Source organism: Ochlerotatus camptorhynchus, unplaced genomic scaffold, assembly GCF_037179485.1.
Source record: "Ochlerotatus camptorhynchus isolate MF236.1 unplaced genomic scaffold, CSIRO-AGI_Acam_v1.1 ptg000307l, whole genome shotgun sequence".
Lineage (NCBI taxonomy): Eukaryota > Metazoa > Arthropoda > Insecta > Diptera > Culicidae > Ochlerotatus > Ochlerotatus camptorhynchus.
The window spans coordinates 2611643-2636358 of record NW_027040795.1 but is presented as its reverse complement, the minus strand read 5'-3'; the positions used below and the strand labels follow the sequence as shown (position 1 = coordinate 2636358).

Sequence of the window (24716 nt, the reverse complement as noted above, 5' to 3'; positions counted from 1 at the left end):
CAAAACACTTTATGGCTTAAATGGACCGTTTTTTTGCATAAACTAAAAAACGCACGTTTTGGCACTTTTAGACCAGCACCAGCTGCGCCCGTGGTGTAGTGGTAAGCGTGATTTCCTCTCACCCATCAGGCCTGGGTTCGATCTCAGTCAGTGCCACTGGGATTTTCTGAGGCATAACATATCTGGTCCCCGGTTCGTGTGTTGATGAGTCGATAGGTAGGGTCCACACGGTTTGAAAAAATTCATGTAAATTTCTGCGAGATATAGCGCACCTAAAGTTAACGCCAGATTTCGCGTAAATTTACGCGATATTTCTTGTAAATTTAAGCACAATATAGCATAATTTAGCAATTTTGCATGCAAGCTTTTAAACGTTTTTTTTAGTTCATGCCAACTATAGCTCAAAATTTACGCGATAGTTAAAATTCAGATTTTTTCTGTGCAGGTGTGAGAGCTGCCTCCCTGGCGTCGGTACCATTGGTGCTCAGCACGGAAAACAAGATCGACGGATAACAAATCAAGGAAAAAAACTCTGGCCCCGTGATCAGAAGATTGAAATCAGACTCATGGATAACAGATTTGAAGACATTTGAAATGTTGTGATGACTGCTCAGCTGTTTACTCAAATTTGGCTTATTGCACGGAAGCTGGGATGTGGGTGAAATGAATTTAATTTTGGGTTATTTTTCGTTTCCATGTACGAAAAAGTTTACAGGTAATGTAGTAAGGATAAGCATTAGTGCTCCACGGAGCACAACCTTTTACTTCATGGATTCCTAGATTTATCACGTTCATTACCGCAATCACACGGTCGATCGGTCGGCTCAATTTCGTCAAAGTGGATTTACTCAAAAGTGAGTTGAATTTTCAGGGATTTTCATGGAAAAATTAAAAAAACTTCTCGAATATGATGATAATGTTCATGGATTTTTCTTATCTTCGAGAAGTTTTTCCTGGTTTACCACTGCTTTTCAAGGAGAATTCAACTCACTTTTGAGTAAATCCACTTTTGACAAAATTGAGTGCAGTTAATAAATACCATCCTAACACGATGCACATTGACACATGGGTCGTATTTCGAAAGACGGAATGCAAAAGCAAAAAAAAAATAACGCCTTATTGCGGGAGAGTGTGAATTGGATTCGACCCAAGACGGTTTTATGACAGGTGGGCAGGAACTCACGGTCTCCCAGTGTTGGTGAGTTCTTTGCCGTTAATGTTCACGAAAAGTTCACTATTTTGCTATACAGAAATTCAAAACAAAAATTTTTATCTGCGGATTTGAACAGTTTTTGACCTGTTTCATACTACCGGAAGGTGTATTCTGGTCACAAATACCGTGCCAAACTGATTTCCTACTCAATTAATCAATCTTTGATGTGAAATTCGCTAATAAACACGAGGCGCATTTCTTATAGCAAACATGCCATAACAAAATGGGCATGGTTCATTTAAGTAAACAAACTAACACTTCTTCCGACTGTGGCACCTATGTATTAGGCGCCGAGGATTCGACCCACGTTGTTGTTGACGAACGGCCAAGCTAGAGAGCGGGAAATGCAACCGACGCGGATGAGACAAAAAAGCATCAGTTCCGTGAAGATTTTCTCATTTCTCTTTCGTCTGCGCCGTGCTTTCGTTCGTACCCCAAGGGGATGGAGCGGAGTTCGTTTGGGTATTGGATCTTCTATTTCTCACTGATATAAAAATGCTGATATGCGTTTGTCTTCGAGTGGAAGATTTCGGAAATTCTACGGAGAGAGCGCAAACGGGTAGACTGTTTTGTTTTACTTTGGAGAATTCTTTAATGTTTTGATTACGTTGGGTAGGAGATAAATAGAATAGCTTGGCATGTTTTCCAAAACCCAAATCTAGGTTTTGCCGGGATCAGGCGTTGATTGGCATTTTGAATACGGCGGCTATTGCAGGTTTAGTTTGAACAGAAACGACCAGGCAATTTAATATCTTGATAATTGGTAAAATTTCAAGTATAACTTTATAACATTTATTTACCTATGAGTTAACATGATTTGTCAACATTGTTAGGTTTTGCGGAGACCAAATGTATTGCGTGATTTCCAAATTTATTTACCTTTCTATACATACCGTTGGATTTGATAAAGAATCCCAAGTTGTTTAAAAATCTAACACTTCTTCTTAATTCCAAATTTTTTCTACGTTCCGTCCTAACGCATTGAACCGCCATTCATTTCTCTAGGTTTTCTTCAGTCTACGAATGAACGCAGAACAAAAAATGGATTTGCTAGGAGCGCTCGTTTACGTTTTGTTTTGTAGCTTATGAGCTATAGAGTGTCCCAGAATGTCTAAGTACGATTAAAAACTACCAGGGACAGCCCTATGGTGTTGTACGCAATGGTTACGTAGGATTACGTGGACTTACGTAATAAATCTTATTAGGTAACTGAAACATGTGCTTGCATTTTGTGTAGGAATAGGAATTTGAGCAGGATTCTCTCTGTTTACACTCTTTTGTATGACGCGCTTGACATAGTTTCGGACCAAATTTTCGCGATTCGGCAGGTTCTGCAGAAATGCCGCGAATACAACGTGCCCACACATCATTTGTTCATCGATTTCAAATCCGCATACGACACAATCGATCGAGATCAGCTATGGCAGATTATGCACGAGTACGGATTTCCGGATAAACTGACGCGATTGGTCAAGGCGACGATGGATCGAGTGACGTGCGTTGTTCGAGTATCGGGGACACTCTCGAGTCCCTTTGAATCTCGAAGGGGGTTACGGCAGGGTGATGGACTTTCGTGTCTGCTGTTCAACATCGCGTTAGAAGGTGTGATCAGAAGAGCTGGGATAGACACGAGTGGCACGATATTCAGGAAGTCCATCCAGCTCCTTGGTTTCGCCGATGACATTGACATTATGGCACGGAACTTTGAGATGATGGCGGAAACGTACATCAGACTGAAGGCTGAAGCTAGACGGATTGGACTTGCCATCAACGCATCAAAGACAAAATATATGAAAGCAAGAGGTTCTAGGGAAGACAATGTTAGCCTCCCACCCCGAGTTCAGATTGACGGTGACGAAATCGAGGTGGTCGATGAGTTCGTGTATTTGGGCTCACTGGTGACCGCCGAAAATGATACCAGCAGAGAAATTCAAAGACGCATTATGGCAGGGAATCGTGCCTACTTTGGACTCCGGAGGACGCTCCGGTCGAATAAAATTCGCCGCCGCACGAAGTTGACTGTCTACAAGACGCTGATTAGACCGGTGGTCCTTTACGGCCACGAGACCTGGACTATGCTCGTGGAGGACCAACGCGCCCTTGGTGTTTTCGAACGGAAGGTGTTGCGTACCATCTACGGTGGAGTGCAGATGGATGACGGAACGTGGAGGAGGCGAATGAACCACGAATTGCACCAGCTGCTGGGAGAACCATCCATCGTCCACATTGCAAAAATTGGGCGACTACGGTGGGCTGGGCACGTCGTAAGAATGCCGCACGACGACCCAGTGAAAATGGTTCTAGAAAGCGACCCAACAGGAACAAGAAGAAGAGGCGCGCAGCGGGCAAGGTGGATCGACCAAGTAGAAGGTGACCTGCGGACCCTTCGCAGACTACGAGGCTGGCGAACTGTGGCCATGGATCGAGTAGAGTGGAGACGACTTCTTCGGACAGCAGAGGACAACAAGGCCTTAGCCTGATTGGTAAGGTAAGTAAGCTTGACATAGTTGGTCCACAGCGACTCACCAAGAGCTACTGATTCCGATCAATAGCGGTGCAGCTTCTTCCTCCTTCTATGGATGATCATGTGGGCTGCAGCTCGCTACTTGCAGGCAGCCTTTCGTTGTGCAGTGGAGAACACCACCCCTCATCACGCGATGAGTGAATAAACACCGTTTGGTGTGACTGAATGGAATTTAACTTTGAAATCTGTGTTAGGGAAATCGTTTTTCGCAGGCAATTGGTGATAATTTTAATTATCATAGCAACAGTTGCACATTCGTGAAATTTTTAATAATGACATTTTGAAAAAAAAATGATAGAGTCCTAATTTTATCAGATTGTAGACAAAATTCCTATAGATTGGCGTATTAAGAATTAAATCCATCATCTCTGGATCAAAATCTGACCACTTTCATGCCGCGACCGACTTTGGTTTTAGAAATTGCATCCCTAATGTACTTAAACATGGTATGTAAGAACTAAACATATCTAGATAGAGCTGGAATTAGCCGTAACAGCTTTTGTAAACAATAACTTCTCCCGATTATTTTTAGGAATTCAACGCTAGCCCACGCAAGCCAAAATTACCGTCGGGTAGGGGAAGTCTTACCCTACATGATGGTGATGATGATTTGCTTGAGCGAGCCTTGACTTTCAAGGCATCATCAAAAGAAGTCATATGTATTGGAGCTCTTCGAAATCATCGTGATGTCATGGATTCCTTTGCAACATATCGGGTGAGATCTTTCCTTTATTTTTCTCGTAATCCCATTTTATTGTTAGTCATGTTAGTTATACATCACACTTTACACTTTACATTTACATCCTTACATTATTAGTAATTAGAGATAAAATTATATATTTGCTTAATATAACCTTGAAATTTCAGTGTTATATCCACTTGATGTTGTGAGCTGAGGAAACATAGAGCTGCATCTTATTATATGTAAAATAATTATTATTTTCATTGCAGAATATCAACTATTTTATCTATATAAATTTATATTCATTATTTCATATTTAATGTTCTGATATATTTCATTTCTCCATTACATATATTTTCTTTATATAAATAAATACTGGGTTGGGAGGGAGCTTCAGGGTATCATTTGACCTGGGACTGGACGATGGAGTGGTATGACAACCGGAGTCTAGGAGGGAATAAACACTATCATTTTCTTTATCCTACCGATTCGATTGTGGTGGTGTTAATTCTACTTCAACAGTTTCAGTGAGATTGACGCGCCCTTCTTTACAAACCATCCTGTAGGAAGCTTAATAAGTATTGCGAATTGTGTTATTCGATTTGTTGGATCGTATCGTTGGAAGGAGATTCTTAAATTCCCGTGGATTTCGTGTAAGTGTCTCTGCTAAAGGGTCCGCACCTCCGTTTTTGGCCCTTCATACAGCGATATTGTGAATTCAGATCGGTTGCTCAAATTGATCTTGCTATTAAGTGGAGCTGCATACAAGACAAGATCTTTGAAGGGATGGTGGCTACCTTACATACATACATACATCATCAAAAGAAGTCATTGTTTACAAAAGCTGTTACGTCCAAATTCCAGCTAAGTCGTGATATGGGAACTGATGGATGCTTATGTGGGCTGCAGCTCGCTGCTTGCAGGCAGCCTTTCGTTGTTTACTGCAGAACAATGTTAAACGCCACGCGCCGAAAGCACTGCTGCTGCTGCTGATGCCGACGACCAGACACCACCACACACGGTGGTTGGAACTGAATTCGATCAGCGGTTGTGGGTAGCCTTGATAGCTAGCTGCTTGCGGGGAGCCTTTATTGTGTACTGGAGAGCACCACGACTCACCACGCGGTGATTGAATAAACACTCTTTGGTGAGACCGGATGGAATTCAACCTTGAAATCTGTGCTAGGGAAATAGCTTTTTGCAGGCAATCGGTGATAATTTTAATTATAATAGCAGCAGTTGCACATTCGTACAATTTTCAATAGCGACATTTTGAAAAAAAATTTAGGTCTTTAAGTTAACAGATGTATAGGAATATTTCCGATAGATTGGTGATAAAATTATTGCAATTGATCTAGGGGCAGCTGAGTTATTAACGTTCAAAATCTTTCATAATTTTGTAATATGTTCCATTTTCGATTTTCACAAAGTGTACCCCCATATAGAAATCACAGACGTAGTCCTACGTCGAAAAAGAAAAACGATTACGAAACTCTGTTTACATCAAATTTGATTTTTATTTTATATTCATGTTCTCTAAAGTATTATTTTACAGTTTAACGTAAAAAATCCGAAATCAAATCAGTCGTAAGCCAAGGAGCGGATTTTTTATCTCACGCTACTCATTAGCTTCAGCACAGAGGCCTTTTCAAAAATTTTGGATACTTTTTCCCAATCTTTCGCAAACTTTGTAACGGAATCCACTGAGTTACTCTTCGAGGATCCCACTTTTTAACCACGTTTCGAACCGAAGCACTTTTCTTGCGAGTGCAAACCTGCACGATTTTCCGGTCCAGATTTCGGTCAACAGAGTTTGGTTTACGTCAAGATTTTTGCTTGTCCTGGAAAGTTGCTTCGACACCATACTTCCGATTCGGGTTACGAACGGCTCCGATGCTTACACTTTCCAATTTCGCTAATTGACTCAGAGAAATGTTGGGATAGTACACCATTTGTGCATGATCTGTGTGCGCTTTTCTGGATAAATGTTTCGCATTGTCACGGAACTGCAAAGAACCGACACTTGCGATACACGAAACTATTGGTCAAAATGTAAACAATGATTCAGCGTGATAATCAGCTGTTTGAACGTCATCTGAATCAAGCAGGGGTGTTCCAAAGTCGTAATTAGACATTCTGGGACACCCTATAACACATCGAAACAAACGTATTATTGATTCATGCATGGTGGTATCATTGCTATTGTTTATGCTTTTTGATCGATAGAACGGAAATAGGTGATTACGACGAAATAGCGCTCTACCTTACTATATTTTTCATTATTTTAACGTAGGATTACGTCTTTCGGCAACATATTGGCGGTGCAATAAAAAAAAAACAATATCGACCGCGTTACGAAAAGTGGTCAGGTTTTGACCACTTATAACTCTGTCAATAGCAGATGAATTTTAATTCTAAATAAACCAATCGATTCGTAATTTTTCTACAAAGCAGCTAAAATAAATACTTTATCAATTTTTAATAGGTCACTATTGAAAGTTACATAAATTTACAACTGTTGCAATGGTGAGCAAAAGTATCACCGATTGCCTGCAAATAGTGGTTTCCCTAACATATTCGCTAAATATTGATACCGTGCACGTAATCCTACGTCAAATCTACGGTCGAGTCTTGGATACAACCTCTTACTTTTTTTTGACACCAGCTGCATCAAGCTATGTTTTACATGAATGTAGAAAAAAAAGCAATTGGGACCGCGTAAAAAAAGGGTTTCGGTGTAGCATCTAAATGATACAATTCTACATTAAAACCACATTACACGTTTCCGGGGGCAACATCCGTTACATGGAAGTCAATTTAAATGTTTCTGAACTTGATTCAACTGGTTAGTAATGTTTTTATTTTCCTTCGCCACACCGTTGTCAATATCGAAAGTATTCCAATCGAAACGACCGATTCAACGATTCAACGATGCAACGAGTGGGTGTCGGTTCCGAATAATGCATCCCACCAACTACAAATATTATAAAGTCGGGAACCCTTATTCCCGGATCCCGTAATCCTTCATCCAGATTCCTAGAGGCTCGAGCTTTGGCAGTAAGAATACTGGTCGGATATGCTATAATACGGATTAGAATACCATCCGCGAATAAGGATTACTCACTGTACCTGAGCTTTGGTAAAACTATTCCCAACGATTTCCGATATTTCAATATCTGATCGTACAACAGTCACTCGTATGCGTACGGTACATGTACATGAAAACATACAAATATGTATGCATTATGCTCGGTAGTATTCCACTGCTGCTGCCGGCTGCCGGCAATATTTATTATGATAACTTTCCATATTATAACTCTCGATTTCCGATGCGTTCCACCAATAGCAACAGCAAGAGAGAAAACAGCCCAAACCCTTTCAATATTTTTCATGTTTGTTTGTGCAGGGATGCTTTTTCCACTAGCATGAGTACGAAAGGGAACAAGAGATCGTTAGGGTGCCTCGTAAAAGATGCATTTTTTTAATGATGGATGAGGAATCTTTAGATTGATTAATACACTAAGCCAGGAAATGTACGATTCTCTAGTAGTATCTAGTAGTAGTCAAGCGAAATAGTTGAACGAATATTGACTCTCACACATTACTGCTGGCTATATGAAAGCTCCTAATCCCCCCACCACAGTCAAGCTTTTTTCCGTCATCGTTCAGCAGTCATCCTGACCCTGTGTGTGGGGTCGGAGAAGGGGTCTTCCAACCCGCTATTTTTGACAAGTGCGATTCTGTTTTGAACTGTTGATTGGTCTACTGATTCTAGCGCTACAACCAACTTCAAACGTCAACGAGTCAAATTGTCCAAGCAGCATGGCAGTGACCAGCAGCTAGAACGTTGCAGCTCAGTCAAATCACCAATTTTTATCCATCTAATTTTTATTTTTGGTCACACCTCTTACCCCTGCAAAGGTTTGAGCTGGACGATTTATCTATAAGATAATTATATATGACATTTAAACCAGGTTGGCAAACAAAATCGAACTGATTTCAGTTACAGATATAAATTCCCTCTTGAGTTTACAGTTGCTTCACAGCGATATAAATGTGAAAAAGCTTAGGCGTCCACGTATTGGTTCGCCTTTTTGTCCGCCTAAAATATTCATAAGTATTACAAGCGATCAAGAGTTAATGAACACTCAACAAAGCATCCTATTACACTAGCAACCCCGCAATCTGATGCTATCATAATTTTCAGCAATGTAAGGAATGCTCACGAACCCCCTATTATTTGCCAGAAAACTTACTACTAACTCAAGATATCTTCCAAATAAGCTTCAAAATTGCATTTTTTTTTTCAAATGTTATATTCAGTCCTCTATATCCGTAATACGCACGCGATGCTCAAACCTTTGTTGAATACTATTTTTTTTTACTACTACTATTAAATCAAATATCAAAAATCCATCATCAGCATCGTGGTGAACAAAATAGTTTTTGCAGTGCTACAATAAATAATCCGTTAAAAATAACTTCGTCAAGATACATAATTTGTCAATTCATAAAAAAAAATCACTCGATAACCGTTCAAAAGACAGTTTTAACGTGTGAAATGCAGTGTCTTTTAAATTCTGTAAGTGTTGCTAAACGTTTGATATGTCTAGGCATCGAATTGAAAACATTTATTCCTTTAAAAAATAACGAATTCTGTGAAGCACAAGTCAATAAATGTGGTGTTCTTATTTCAACCGCGTTTCTAGTATTATATCTATGATAGTCACTTCCTCTTTCAATTCGATCACACAAATATCGAGGCAGCAAACCGTTAACTACTTTAAAAATGAACACCATAGTCAAATATACAATTTTTTGCTTCACCGACAACCATTGTAAGGCGTCTAGCATCAAAGTTGAGGAAGTGAATCTATTACATCTCAAAATCAAACGCATTATTTTATTCTGCAAGTGCTGTAATCTCGACACTTGTGTTGTATTCGACAGAAATAAAATGGATGGGCAAAAGTCTAGATGAGGAGCGATGATTGATTTGTATAGCTGTATTTTACTGGCAATAGTTAAATCGTTTTTCAATCGACATAGAATTCCATACTTCTTGGCAATTTTCTTGATGACATTGTCAATGTGAGAGTTGAACTTAAGTTTGTCATCAATAATCATGCCACGTTCTCGTTTAATCGATTCCGCGAAATTACCATAAATTTAGTTTTACTTGTATTCAATTTCAACTGCTCACACTTCAACCATCTACTTAGATACTGCAAATCTTCATTCAAGTGTGAGACGGCAACTTCTGAATCCTTAGCTGCAATTAATAACACAGTATCATCTGCAAAAAGATTAATGTCGCAAAACCGTAAAACACGTCGCCAGGCATTAATATACATAATAAATAAAAGGGGCCCTAATACACTTCCCTGGGGCACTCCAAGGTTATTCCCCACGGGACTGGAAACAGAATCATTAAAAACAGTCCGTTGAGTTCTGTCAGCCAAATAGCTTTCAAACCATTTATATGCAGGACTCGTAATTCCAAAGCGCTTGATTGATCTTAACAATAAGGGCCTAGAAATTGTTTCAAAAGCGCGTTTCAGATCCAAAAAAAAAAACAGCAACAATCGTATATTTACGCTCCAAGTTGTTTTTCCACTTCGCTAACACCAAATTCAACGCAGTTTCCCGATATCCCGATTGTTCTGGTATCAACAAAGAGTTGCTATTCAAATACTCCAACAGCTGGCCTTTAACAACAAGTTCTAAGATTTTCTCTAAAGTGTGCAACATGTTGATGGGACGAAACTCTTCGGCTTTAATCGTTCCAGCAACTTTTTGAATAGGAACCACTAAGGATTCCTTCCAAATTTGTGGTACATGTCCATTCTACAATGATTAATTAATAAGGTCCAGAAAGATGTGGCCAATGACATTATCTACTCCAGCCGATTTTCCTAATGAAAAACAAATAACTCTAAGTTCATCTAATGTAATTGGGTGAAAAACTTCAAATCTACAACTACTATTAACTGGCTGTTTAATTTCGTCAGGTTCATCGACCGATTCAATAGATTGATTAATCAATGAAACACTGTCTACGAAATAATCATTAAACTTAGCTGCAATTACTTGTTCTGACTGTTCTAATGTGCCATTAAAAGTTATGGACCACGGTTTGCAATTACTAGGTTTTAATAAAGCTTTCAAAATTGTCCATAGCTCTTTGCTGTTGTTTTGATGCTGATCAATCTTCCTTTGAACATATTCACAACGAGTTTTCTTTATCGATTGTGAATACTTATTACATAGTCCAATGATTGTCATTATTAGATCTTCAAAACTTTTTGTACCATATGTCCCTTTTCCGTTTAAGACGCAAAAGATCCAAATTGTACCAGCTGTTCGAGTTTTTCAAAGAAACAAAATTTTGCTCAACTAGTTGATTGGTACACGTTTCAAAGCGTTATTCAGTACAGCTGTAGATTCGTCTAAGTTACCGCCCGCGAATGGAAAATCCAGGCTTCTCTCAACAAGATTCGAAACAGTTTGCTTCGAATATTTCCTCCAGCACTTCAATTTTACAAAATTATCGTTATCACTAACATGGTCTAAGACATTAACCACTAAAGTCTCATGATCGGTTATTTTCAAATCAGTATCCGTAACTGAACAAATGGAATCAAAATTGGAATAAACGTGGGTAATTAAAGTTCTACTGTGCCTGGAAACGACGACTGCGACTACGATATAATAGTGTTTACCGAAACATGGCTCTGGTCCGATATAAGCAATATGGAACTGACATCTGACTACTCAATATTCCGTTGTGATCGCAGTGAACAAGTAACTCTTCGAGGGGCGGTGAAGTCCTGGTTGCTGTGAAAACTAAGCTGCACTGTACTGCGGTTTCTTTGGATGCTTGTTGTCAGCTTGAACGAATTACTGTTCGACTTTCTCGCCATTGGCATCTATCTCCGAATTCCGACGCTGGGTTATATTCGGCTCACGGTACGGCTATCCAAAATTTATCGGATTGTTCATCAACGGCTGTCCAGAATTTATCGGATCGTTCGTTATTCTACTTTTTGGTGATTACAATCTTCCTCATCTGCAATAGTGTTTCGATGAGGACGTTACTGGATATATACCATCGAATGCTTCAAGTGAACAAGAACTCAACCTCACTGAATCGATCTCTGCGTGCGGTCAGGTTCAAGTGAATTCTTATGCATATCCAAACGGTAGGCTACTCGATCTAGCATTCACGAAGTCTCCGGATGTCATTGAAGAATTCAAGCCACCACTACCACTCTTACCTACCGATGCTCATCACCCACCGTTTATTCTATAAGTGTATGTGCACAGCTCCATCATAAACTACCAAATTAACCCTGATTCGGATACAATTGATCTGGATTTCAGGCACTGCAGCTTTGATTCACTTGACGCCGTGTTTTCGTCGACCGACTGGCAAATTTTGCTATACGAACACCACTGGTATTGTCCGCATTAAAATTCTCTACAAATCGTTGTGGTTGCAAGATTTGCTGTGGGACGATCCCCTACCAACATCGATCAACGAAGAATGGAATAAAATCAAGACCAGCTTGCATGCACAGTTCGTAACCGATGAGAAGATAATATGTTTGTATCACTTTGTATCGCAAGCAAGACCAAGGTGGCACCAATCCAACAAGTGTCTCTTCCACGGTTGGAGCTCAACGTGGCAGTACTGCTTACCGAGCTCATAAAACAACTTCTGCACTTGAGACAATCACGGACATTTCTAGGGTTCAAGATTCGTTGACTCCAGTGTAGCTTTTTTTCAGATTTTAATTTTTCTGATTTTTTACGCAGAACTACGTCTGTGATTTCTATATGGGGAAACACTTTGTGAAAACCAAAAATGGAACATGCAACAAAATTATGAAAGATTTTGAACGTTAGTAATTCAGCTCCAATTTCAATAATTTTATCAACAATCGACCAGATATATTTCTACGCATTTGTTAAATTTAAGACTTTATCATTTTTCAAAATGTCACTATTGAAAATTGCACGAACTTGCAACTGTTGCTATGATAATTAAAATTATCACCTGCGATTATTGCCTGCGATTTCCCTAACACAGATTTCAAAGTTGAATTTCATCCAGTCTCACCAAACGGTGTTTATTCAATAACCGCGTGGTGAGTGGTGGTGTTACACAACAATCGCCGTGTGTGGTGGTGTCCAGTCGTCGGCATCAGCTGCAGCAGAAACAGCGCTTTCGGCGCGTGGCGTTAAACATTGTTCTCCAGTACAAAACGAAAGGCTACCTGCAAGCAGTGAGCATCCATAGAAGGAGAAAGAAGCCGCACCGCTATTGTTCGGAATCAGTAGGTCTTTGTGAGTTGCTGTAGGCCATCTATGTCAAGCGCGTCATACTAAAGAGTATAAACAGAGAGAATCCCGCTCAAATTTCTATTCCTGCACAAAACACAAGTTAACAAATAAGATTTATTATGTAAGACCACGTAGTCCTACGTCACCATTGCGTACAACCCCATACTCCCTTGTAGTTTTTTAAGCTATTAACGAGATGGCTAGTACATCTCGCAATGGCAAAAAGAGTTCTACAGATATCCTATTTTTAATATCAAGATTTGTTATCAATTAGTTTTTTATTTCTACTTCTAGGAGTTTCTGCCATGCAACTTTTCCACGACCTGAATTTTATTGAATTTAAATCAATGGGCGTTATTCCAAAAGCAATCTGCAGAGAACTTCTAGAGAGTGCTGGAAAATATGCTGGATTTCCATGGAGGATTTCAAGGTAATCCTGGAAAAAATTAATTTATTTTGCGAGGAGAACTTCAGGTGAATACTTTGGAAAATTACAAGGGAATTGTGAGCAAAAGTACATGTGGTTATTATGAGGAGAAATCCATTGGGTTTGTGAGGCTGGGCTCCTAAAAAAACATTCTGTACAAAATGTCATAGGAACTTTGAGGACAATTAAAATTACTAAATTCCCAAGAAAATTCTGACAAGAGCTCCTAAAAACTGTCAACGATGGTTGGATTTACGTAACTATTGCTGAGTGCCATTTATGTTCCTCCAGACGCGGATCTAAGAGTGTTGAATTAACAAATTGATTCGATCAACGAAGTGGTTTGGAAAATGATTGCTTGCTGGTATGTGGTCACTATAATCAACCTTAGGAGATCAGGAATTGGTTTGATGGCGATCTTTCACCTAACACTATAGCTCATTGTTGATCGATGGCATGGATTTCCTCGACCTGTATCAGAGAAATCTCGAGCGCATCGATTTAGGAAGCATCGAAATTTCAAGAACTGTTTCACCACTCCTGCCAATTGACCTTCATTATCCGCTACTGGTCGTCTGCTTACCCGAGCAAAGGATTATACCAAATTGATGAAAAGTTCTGATACCCGGTTATCAAGATTTGATAACTGAATATGTTATCATTGTGGTTGAATAAGCAGAAAACACAACACAAATAATAACAAAAAATTACTCCGTGAATATTTAAAAAAATAACTGATTTAGTTATCATTGAAAACAGCTTGATAACAAATCCTGTGATCCATGCAAATATTTTCAAAAAATTTCAAATTATTTAATTGATTTGGTATTGAAACCTTACCCAGATAACTGAAACATGATTGGCAGCCTGATTTTTATTTTCTCACCATGCGGATAATATTGAAGTTGAACTAGCATCATTCCATATTCTTTCATGATAACAAATGACAACAAAATTCGATGTTGATAACCTAATTAGTTATGCGATAACAGCAGAGAACAAATTGATATCTGAAATAACAAGACTTGTTTTCAAGATGATATCAAGCTGTTATCTTACTTTGCTCGGGTACTGTATCAAAATAGATGACTGTTCACCATTTGAATGAAAGTAATGAGTCGGCGTAAGACTGGATTTCCTTTCCGGCATTGACTGGGGTGTTCTTTTTAATGGACTAAATACTGATGAAATGGCAGAAACGTTTTGTTCTGTGGAAAATACTTGAATGGCTTTAAAAGTACCAATTCGTCGACTAGCTGTTTCTTCTGCCTGGGTGCTTTGCTACGAAAACTGAAACGAAAACGAAATGCTTCTCAACGTAGACTTCGGTGACATCGTTCCCTGGAAAATATGCGCAGTTTACCCTTAGCTCGACGCTATACAGATTGTACGTTTTACGAGTACGCACTAATTTAAGGCGAAACCCAAAGAGCTTTTGAAGTTATGCTAATTCGTAGAAGAAATATCCTACAATTCCTGCCAGCGTTTTTCTGAAAGATATCGAACCGTCGATAGGCGGGGAGAAATGTAAGCTTTTCGCTGCTCATTTTTCGTCTGTAACTGTAACTTTATTTCTCTCGGCTATTTCGGATGTTCCCACCAAACTTGTAAACATGGATTCCTTAGAAATGACGCCCGTAATGGTAACTAATGAGCATGAGCATGAGCATGATTGACCGCCCACGGTTGCTACTCTGTTATTGCCAGATCAGCTGTAATTACACAGAGAACCAATGGACGATGCTTGGGACTTGCATTCATCCTCCATTTGTAAAAACTGGTGATCTAAAACTAGGCAATACCAGCGCCGGTCGCACCCGAAGACAGGTCAAGAAAGGAATGGGTAGGAATGTGTTGACGAGACACTCGCTTTGATGAAAACCGAGAACACTTCTGCACTTCAACGAGGAATCACTGGGATATTGGGTTAGAGGGTTGAGAATGCAGCAGGTTTCGTTTTGATAAACGATAAGCTGAATTGATGTCCTAACGATCATATAACGTGAGGAAGCTTGGGATTGAATCCATGATATTCTGCTCAGTAAGCAAAAACGTTTACCACTAGGCAAACGAGCTCCTTTTATTACAACACACCATCGATTTGATGTTATTCCAATGTATTCACGTTAAAAAATAAAGCAATTAACTAATCTTGAATGTGGCGCCGGTGGTGTAGTGGTAAGCGTGATTATCTCTCACCCCAGCAGGCCTGGGTTCAATCTAGGTTCTGAGGCATAACATTTCTGATCACGCCTTCCTTCGGAAGGGAAGTAAAGCCGTTGGTCCCCGGTTCATGAGTTGATGGGTCGATAGGTAGAGTCCAGGTTGGGGCCGCCACTGCCTTCCTGGCGTCGGTAGCATTGGTTCTCAACACGGAAAACAAGATCGACGGAAAACAAATCAAGGGAAAAAATTATGGTTATGAAAAAAACAAACAGTGACACAAACAAGTGCCCACTTCAAAACTCGATTAGTTTTCAAAAAGTTTCCATTAGAAAACCCCTTTATTGTTTATGTTGTGACATGTTGACATGATTTAGTTGAAAAAAAGGAGAATGCAGTGATTTCGAAGGAAATTCCCTTCAGGCTAACTTGAAACTACCCATTATTGAGTAAAACATACCCATTTTGAAGAAAAGTGACGTTACTTATTAAATGAGTAAAACCGAGTTTACTCATTAATGAGTATTCAACGAATACTTCAAAATTGGTATTTTGTTTTTTCTGCCCATGGGTAAAAAGTATTCTTTTTTAATGTTTGCTTCATGGAGCTGCCTGTTATGCAATTAAAAACATGTTAAACTAATAAAAAAGCCAAAATTGTTAAAACTTTTCATAATTTTTATTGAATTAGATTAAACGGATCCAAATATGTATTGGTGAACATTTAGCTATATCTTATACACGGCGAATGAGAACGACTCAAATTTGAGTTTAGTTCACTCATAATCGCCAAAAGTGCAGGAACTCAGCGATGAGTTAATTTGCCTCATGTTTTCCCTGGTTTTTCCAGGATTTTCCAGGGAAAAATTCCTGAATTTGAGAAAAGTAAAGATTGGATTCACTCAGTCTATTAGTACTACTCCGAGACTGAATAAAATTTTCGTCAATTTCCTCATTTTCCGGCAGATTTTTTAGGTTTTCCACAGGAAACCATGAGACAAATTTTACTCATCGCTGAGTTCCTGCAGTTTTGGCGATTATGAGTGAACTAAACTCAAATTTGAGTCGTTCTCATTCGCCGTGTACATTCATTGACCAATCAATGCATTAAGCAGTGCTTCCGCAAGATCATTTTCCTCATAAGATCGCTGCAGGAATACATCCGATGATGGATGCTGCTAATCGAAAACTTTCAGATCATTAAGCATGTAGTTTTCCTTCTCGAAGATCTCCGCTTATCTGGAACAGGAACACTTGTTAGAAGACCTCTCTTAAAAACATGGTTTCATGTCTTTTCTTTATCTCGCAACAATCTGAACTGCCGTGCAAAGCACTATTTTACAGTGTTCGTGTTAAGCCTTAATGGACACCGGCCGAAAGGAATTCACTGGCTCAATCACATCTACGTTGTGTGATCTTATAATTGCAGCACTAGTCGGAGCACTTTTACCGAGAATCTCATCGAGAATTTCGAACGATTTGCAAGAATGGCACGACATTTCGCAATCTGAGTACTCCGTGCTCTTATGTTTTCAGTTCATTAGACTGTCGACAATTATTATTATTTTTACTCATTTTTTCTGCCTTAAGATGTTTTCAAAAATGAAGAAAAAGTACCTTTTTTTATCATTATGAAAAAAAAAACCATTTTTGACAGATCAGAACAAATATAAAAAATGAGTACATCACCAATGAGGTGTTGTGTATCCGAAAATTGGTGGTTTGTGATGTGCAAAACGGTGAATCACACCGGGCTGTCGCTAGGAAGTACTGTATCAGCAAGACAGCGGTTGGGAAAACTCTTCTGAGACGTTCGGATCACTGGTGGTGCAAAAGGCAGGAAACGCAAAACGGATGCGAGAACGGACACCAAGATCATGCGCGAAGTCAAGAAGAACCCGAAGATAACTGTCCGCGAGATCAGGAAAACCATTCAGTTATCAGTTTCCGGTCGAACTGTTCGTTGCCGTCTCGTTGCACAGGGGTTGAAAAGCAAAGTTGCCCGGAAGTGCCCATTTATCAGCAAGGTAATCAAAGCCAAATGTTTGCTAAGGAGCATGCTGATAAGCCCCTAGTGTTCTGGAAAACGGTTCTCTGGACGGACGAATCAAAATTCGACCTGTTTAACCGAAAGCGGCGGGTTCGTGTGTTGTGCAGACCGAGTGAGGAGCTTTGGAGCGCCACATCCAAGGCACGGTGAAGTATGGAGGAGGAAATTCGATGGTCTGAGGGCATTTTCGTGGGATGGAGTGGAAAGCCTCGTGAAAATCGACGGGATAGTGATGGCAGATTCCTACATAAACATCAAGAACAAGTCTTTCTACCGGTAAAACCACTGGAATGGCCTCGACAAAGCCCGGTTCTCAACCCCATCGAGAATTTGTGGGCGATTTTCGATTCCACGGTTTGCAGAACTGGTGTTACCAATATGAATAAATATTTTGAAGCCTTGAAGCACCCCTAGGAAGAGCTACATTCACAGCTCCTAAAGAACCTGGTGGAGAGCATGCCGAAGCGCCTGCATCAGGTCCTGAAAGCCAAAAGAGGGCAAATTAATAATTAAAATACTTTGCTTTACTTCAATCTCTTGGAGCCAACATTAAGTGGGTACTTTTTTGTCGATAAGCGGAACTTTTTTTCCTCTGTTCGGGAACTAACACCACTGCAACCATTAATTTGATTCTTTTTTCTTGATTTTGTTTTCCGTCGATCTTGTTTTCCGTGCTGAGCACCAATTCTACCGACGGCAGAGAGGCAGCTCCCACACCTGGACCGTACCAATCGACCGGGGACCAACGGCTTTACTTCCCATCCGAAGGAAGGCGTGATCAGAGATGTTATTCCTCAGAACATCCGGGCGGCGCCGACTGGGATTGAACTCAGGCCTGCTGGGACGAGAGGTAATCACGCTTACCACTACACCACCGGCGCTGCTCACCAGTAAAGGGTGTCCCAAATCAAATTGCACCACGGAAAAAAACGCTGTAGAAAATTACCCATTGGGTATTTTCTTTTGAACATTTTGGAGAATTACTTTAGAGTGTATTGTTTACACTGTATTTTTATCACTGTCAATTTTAAAAAAAATTGGAAAACAATGGCGTCACCCGAAAAGCACCGTCGCGAATTGATTTTGCGCACGGCAAAATACGGTGGGAAAGTCACGGGCCCGGAGACTGTACACCCAGATGCTGACGAAGCCTCATTTTCTCATCATGGATGATGAGGCTTACGTCAAGGAGGACTTCCAGCAGCTTCCGGGGCTACTGTTCTTCACCGCCCAGCACAAGTTTGATGTTCCGCAGAACCTTTCAAAGTTTGCCAATAAATTCATGATTTGGCAAGCGATCTGCTCATGTGGCAAACGGAGTGCTCCGTTCGTAACTACCGGGACTGTAAACGGGGACATCTACCTCAAGGAGTATCTACAGAAGCGTCTGCTTTCTCTGTTGAAGCAACAGCCGGATCTAGCTTCGTGCCTCTATTCAAATGTTGTCCTGGTGTGTTACGAAGCCAACGGGGTCACTTTCGTACCCAAGGACATGAACCCCCCCAACGCACCGGAACGAAGGCCCATCGAAAAATACTGGACTATCAAGCAGGCACTACGAAAGCATCCCAAGGAGGTCAAATCTGAGAAAGACATGAAGAAAAAGTGGGTTTCATTACAGAAGAAGCTGCTGCCAGATGTTGTACAGAACCTAATGAGTGGAGTTAAGCGTAAGGTGTGAGCGCACGGTTATGGTATTGAAGTTGAATGAAATAAATATGCCTAAACTTACTAATGGGTTACATTTTATTGTCTGAAAGTTTGAAAAGAATCGGTCAACTAGGTAATTTTCTACAGCGTTCTTTCCGTGATGCAATTTGATGTGGGACACCCTTTAATTTGATCTTTTGCAGTACTATATATCCCGTATCCTTAGTTTAGTACATGTCTTATTACTCCATCACTATTGAGAAATGATGAAGTATTAGATTTGTTTACTTTTTTGTTTTACAATGCGTTTATTTTCCAGGCTCATTAGCTGCAGCTTTGTGGAGCCGATATTTATTGATTGGATTACAAAATTACTTAAAACTAACGATAGTAAAGCGGGGACCGATTACTCGCAGCTATCTCGAGGTTAGGGGTAATAAATTGTAACAAATGGATGGCAGGGTAGGGATTGTGAACACAAGGTTTCGAGCGCAATGTGCTCTTGATCTCAAACTAAGCGACACTCTGATGAAAAAGACAACATGGGGGTACACCGATGGGCAGCTAACAACTTGGGAGAACACAAGATGACACTAACTACCAAATCCTCAGATCTATACGTTTTAAAAACACTTAAATTAAATTCAAATATTCGAGGTCTTGGCTCGCCAAGACATTTCTAAAGGGTATCGCGGTCTGTTTCCCTCGGGCCCTGAGGGATGTGGATAACTTGGATCTGGCAACACGGTGTAAGGTACATGACCAAACAATATGCTCGATATCGTGATAACCACTGCCACACGCACATAAATTGCTGCCTGAGAGCCCAATTCGATAGAAGTGCGAGACTAACGAGCAGTGATTGGACATAAGCCTTGATATAACGCGTGTAAAGTTGCGGCTCATGTCCAACCCTTTGAGCCATGGTTTGTTTGACACCTGTGGGAGAATAGAATGTAACCATCTTCCCAAATCACCATCTTTCCATTTTTGTTGCCAACTGATGCGGACTTGCTGACGAGCAACGGAGAAAAATTCGTTGAAGGCAATTTGTTGCTCAATTGTTTACAGTAGTCATTCTTGGCTTTATCGAAAGGATCCGACTCTAATTGAAAGGTCTCGCTATTAATACCCTGTTGAAAACCTTCCAAAGGTGTGCACCTTTGTCAGTCAAAATTGGATTCCTTAGCAACAAAATTAAGAAATGAGACCGATAATGACCTTGCATCAGAACCCTAGTCTTAACCACTTCAACCTAGGGAACAACGAATAGAAGATTAGGAATCACATAGATGAAGACTAACTAACTCGTTTTGCCTTGTTTCAAGATCATCCTCGGTCCAAGCAACCCGAGAACTTATCACTATCAACAAAGCATACAAGTAAAAAGGACTAAGATGTGTTCCAGTGATTACTGAAAAATCCTGTTACCCTAGTTTGAAGTAGTCAGGACTAGGAGTCGGTGGTAGATCTTACATCCCGTAACGTACCACGAAAAGGTGATCTACCCACGTTACAGGGCAAATAAAACTTTATAAATACAAAACAAATATGATAAAAGACTAAAGTGTGATTACTTTAATTTGAATCAAATAAATTACAAGAATTCAAAAAATGATGAGATGGGCACTTTATTTTGCCTACCAGTGTAACTTGATTATGCAAGGTGGTTGTTCAGAACGGTGATAACTGAACGGCCGTAGTTTTGACAACGGGGTGCAGCCTACCAACCTTACGTTGTTGAAAACAAAGAACAATACATGACACACTCAATAGTCTTTAAACTACCATACACAGTACAAAACACATTACGATATCTCTTGCTCTAGTGAAAAGTGAAATCTAGCTAGACGCTGTGCGCGGAATTGTTGAATTATCAGATAGTTAAAAACACAAATAGGGACTAAAAATGTAAGTTCTGGTTAGTAATTACAATATTCAATATTAAAACTAGATTACTAACATTATTTGAACTTATGAGCTGCCATGAAATATTGTTAAACTTAATGCTAATAAAACCTATGAATTTCAGCTTGAAGCAAACTCCACCAAAATTCGAGTTTCGCTATTGGATTGTCCGAACTATTTCTTCGACTATCTTAACAGTGGTGTTCAATGAAACATTTTGAGACCTACCAGTTGCTGTGATCTCTCGGTACGTTCCGGACACGCATCAAAAAAAAAATAAGAATGTCACGGGTGATGTAAACATCCACACGTGTAAACTTGTTTATCTTTTCACGCAAACTAGCAACTTTCGAGCAATGTTGCATACAAAAATTATCGTTTTCATACAATATTCTAAATATTCCATAAATTGAGTCTTAACTTTACACGATGTTTAATGTAAGCTTATATGATGTATGACGCTCCTTTTGTGTGCATCATATCAAACAAAAATTTACACCACTTTTTCGAACTGTTTACTCTTGAAGGAGGATCAACGCATCTGGAACAAGCTCGAAACATATCCGGATGTGTTCAAATGTAGTCCAAACTGTGTGGCACTCACCTGCCAGGGAAGCAACCCCACTTGGGCCCTACGCATTGAACACATCAACTTAGAGATTGTTCGCATCAGCAAACCCCAACGACCTCGACTGGGATTGAACCCACGCCCACTTGGCTGAGAAAGCAGTCAAGCTTACCACTCAAGTACTGGCGCCGTCAAAACTTGGCCCTTGATATTTTTAAGTTAAGAAAGGAGTGTCATTTTAATTTATTGGCAAGGGCGCAATAAACCTTCACAACGCCGCTGCTATGACTTACATGATGAAGGCAAACCAGAAATCATTTTAATCAGTGTGGTTGGCAAAAAAGCGATGCTGGCAATATCGAAAGTTTTAATATGTTGTGAAATACGATCACTTGAACGCGTACACGGCAACGAAAAAAAAAAGGTTTGTCTGTATTAATAGTCATTTTTTGTCCTAATTGCTCAAACAGAAAGTTTAACTCCTTTTAATACAATTTCATGAATTTAGCACATTAAATTAAGCTTTCAGAGTAGCATTATCTGAAATAATATTTTTGTTTTTGTGACCAAAGAGACGGAGTAGGAGTCGACATCATTTCGCAGCCTCCAACTCCGATTTTCATGTATGTCGTATTCCTTTCGACACTGGCTTCGACTCCAGAGCCCTGGTCAGTGCTGGTAAATGTTGACATTTTTTCATAACCATATTCCGATGTGAAATTTTTGAGCTTGCTGCTAGCGACTTTTTAACGACCGCTTGTAAAAGCACAGAAGAAAAAAAACGTTCTAGCTTGCATTTCCGACATCCGCAAAACTGCTGCAAGATTGTGTATGACGGAAAAAATGTCATTGGAAGAATTAATTTATAATTCAATGAGTTATTCTGAATTTTACAATACATGCATTGGAGTGGATAATATTTATTTTTATCTTATGATTCCATAGCATAAACTTAAAATATATGCGGTAATTAGCCATAAAATAGCAAAATTCCAAACATCACAAACCCAGTGTCGCCCCGCTGGGCCTCGTTTTCTGTTTTGTGCCAAAATGGAGCGTAGCCGGCAGAGAAAACAGTTTAGAAATGCCACGACATTTTGCCCCGCTGCAAGTTGCTGATGAAAAATGTTAAAATTTCAAATGTACTAAGCCAGTACTGATACCAGCACTGCCCCTGGTATATTAGGTGATGTTACACACTTCGAAATAACTACTTTTACACGAGATGTAATCCACAGTGGACGTAAATCACGGAACGTAAACAAACATTTCATGTAAAATTGAGTATTCTCAAACCGAAACATAAGCATCTCGACGAAGAGAACGTTTGATTGAATTGATTTTCTCGTTACTTTCAACTGATTCTTATGTCAAAAGGGCCGCTTACATGTGTCGGCCTCATGAAACCGAAATTTACACGACTTTTTCGTAGTGTGTAGACCTTCCCATTAGAATACAAGTTTGCTCAACTTAATAAAGTAACCCCAATTTAGAATTCGATAGCTTTGTAATAAATCCCACAAGTGGTTGTCAACCTCCCTTCCGTACGGCTCTTGCCAGTAATCTCAATGGCATTATCTTCTTTTCCCGATGGAGTCACCCTACCGGCTGTTGTACATGCATGTTGTGTATTGTATTTTTTTTTTTCTCCCTCGACGAGTAGCACGCTGCATCAACAATGTGTGAAAAGGGTGGCGGCGTCGGCGTCGGATGGCGGTGGGCTCACGGCCACCCTGGCCGGTACTGGAAAGGTCTGACTCGGGATATGCTGTTGCTGAAGGCCGCCGGAAGCGCATAAAGTGCAATTTCACATACATATAAAATGTTGCTTGCAACCGTGCGCTTTTTAATAACATTGTTGTATAAATAATACATCGGAACGAAATTAATCTGCCGGTACTCATCATTATAATAAAATTATAATTATCCCAATTATGTGATTTTCGGGATGAATTTTCTTCGGCGGGCAGTGCTGCTGTCGATTCGTTCGGTGCTGTATTGTGCGACCGATGACAGGTTTTGGGTTTTTTTTTTTTAATTCTGGGTAGTTGACGATATGGGCGCTCTAGGGTGATATTTCCGAACATAATACACGATCGAATACCGCTCAATGAGGCGCACCTTTGCACTGAGCGAGCTGATAACCGCAATTAGTCAACGCACACATATAGTGGCAGTTATTTTATCCGTTTCGGGTACGGTGGTGAGGTATTATACTAAATATTTAAATGAAACCACCTCAGGAATGGCTGTCACCTGGCCGGGTGAGCAAAAGACAGAGAGATACGATCCAAAAGTACCACTTACCTTTTAAGGCAGTTTGCCTCCAGGCTTAGCGAGGTGCTCCGTTGCTCCAGATCGGCGGAGTATAGGTTGAAGATGTCGAAGGGAAAAATGGTGGCTACTTTTTGGAAAGTTCAACACAGTCACTTGAAATATTCAGCACTCTTATCAATCACCACTAAACACACCAATTTCAAATTCTAAACTTCCACCAACACGCCAATTCAAAATCACCCTCTTCAGAACAAGTCTCTAGACTATCTATGCTTTACACCGATGCGATGGGAGGAGCATACCACTAAAAGCACGCGACACGAGCGGAGCCACAGAACAGACTGAACCGAATGGCCGATTGCAACCAACCAGACAGGATTATGCTGCCGCCACTGGGGTTTCAATTTCAAACAACAATTTGCCTTCTTTGCACCTTGTTTTATCGCGCGTACATGTAGCGCTCTTCCGATGGTCTCTTTCGCTCTACACTCACTCTGCAACTCGGGCAATAAAGCTAACTCTGCTCCGGCACCTCGTGTGCATTCACACTTCGACTCTCCCGTAATTGAAACTGACGAATCACCTTAAAAACTTTATGCTTTTATGATTTATTTAAGTTCACACGGGGGACTCTCACGGCCCTCTCTCTCTCTCTCTCACGTTATGTTTCGCAAACACCGAACACAATCGAACTGCAAAGAGAGCATCTAACATGTTCTCACTCTCACTGCAGAAATTACCACGCGAGCTGGCAGCTCTCCCCTTGTGTTTACAACATAGCGGGCGAACTCGTAGGTCTCGTCACATAAGAACACCCCACAACAACACACCGTGTAGCACGAGGAGATCAACTCCAGGATTCGAGCCTACGACGAGAGAGGCCGAAACGATTCCAACAGCTGACGAAC

At 40.3% G+C, this 24716-nt stretch overlaps 1 protein-coding gene across 1 annotated transcript in view; it reads right to left on the bottom strand.

Moving 5' to 3' along the window:
• twz (BTB/POZ domain-containing protein twz) overlaps positions 1–24461 on the bottom strand; it is a 211085-nt gene extending 186624 nt beyond the window's left edge. Inside the window, exon 1 of the mRNA XM_065229091.1 lies at positions 23839–24461. The gene's annotated coding sequence lies outside the window, so the exon portion shown is untranslated. The remainder of the gene's footprint in view (positions 1–23838) is intronic.
• Positions 24462–24716: the final 255 nt, after the last annotated feature.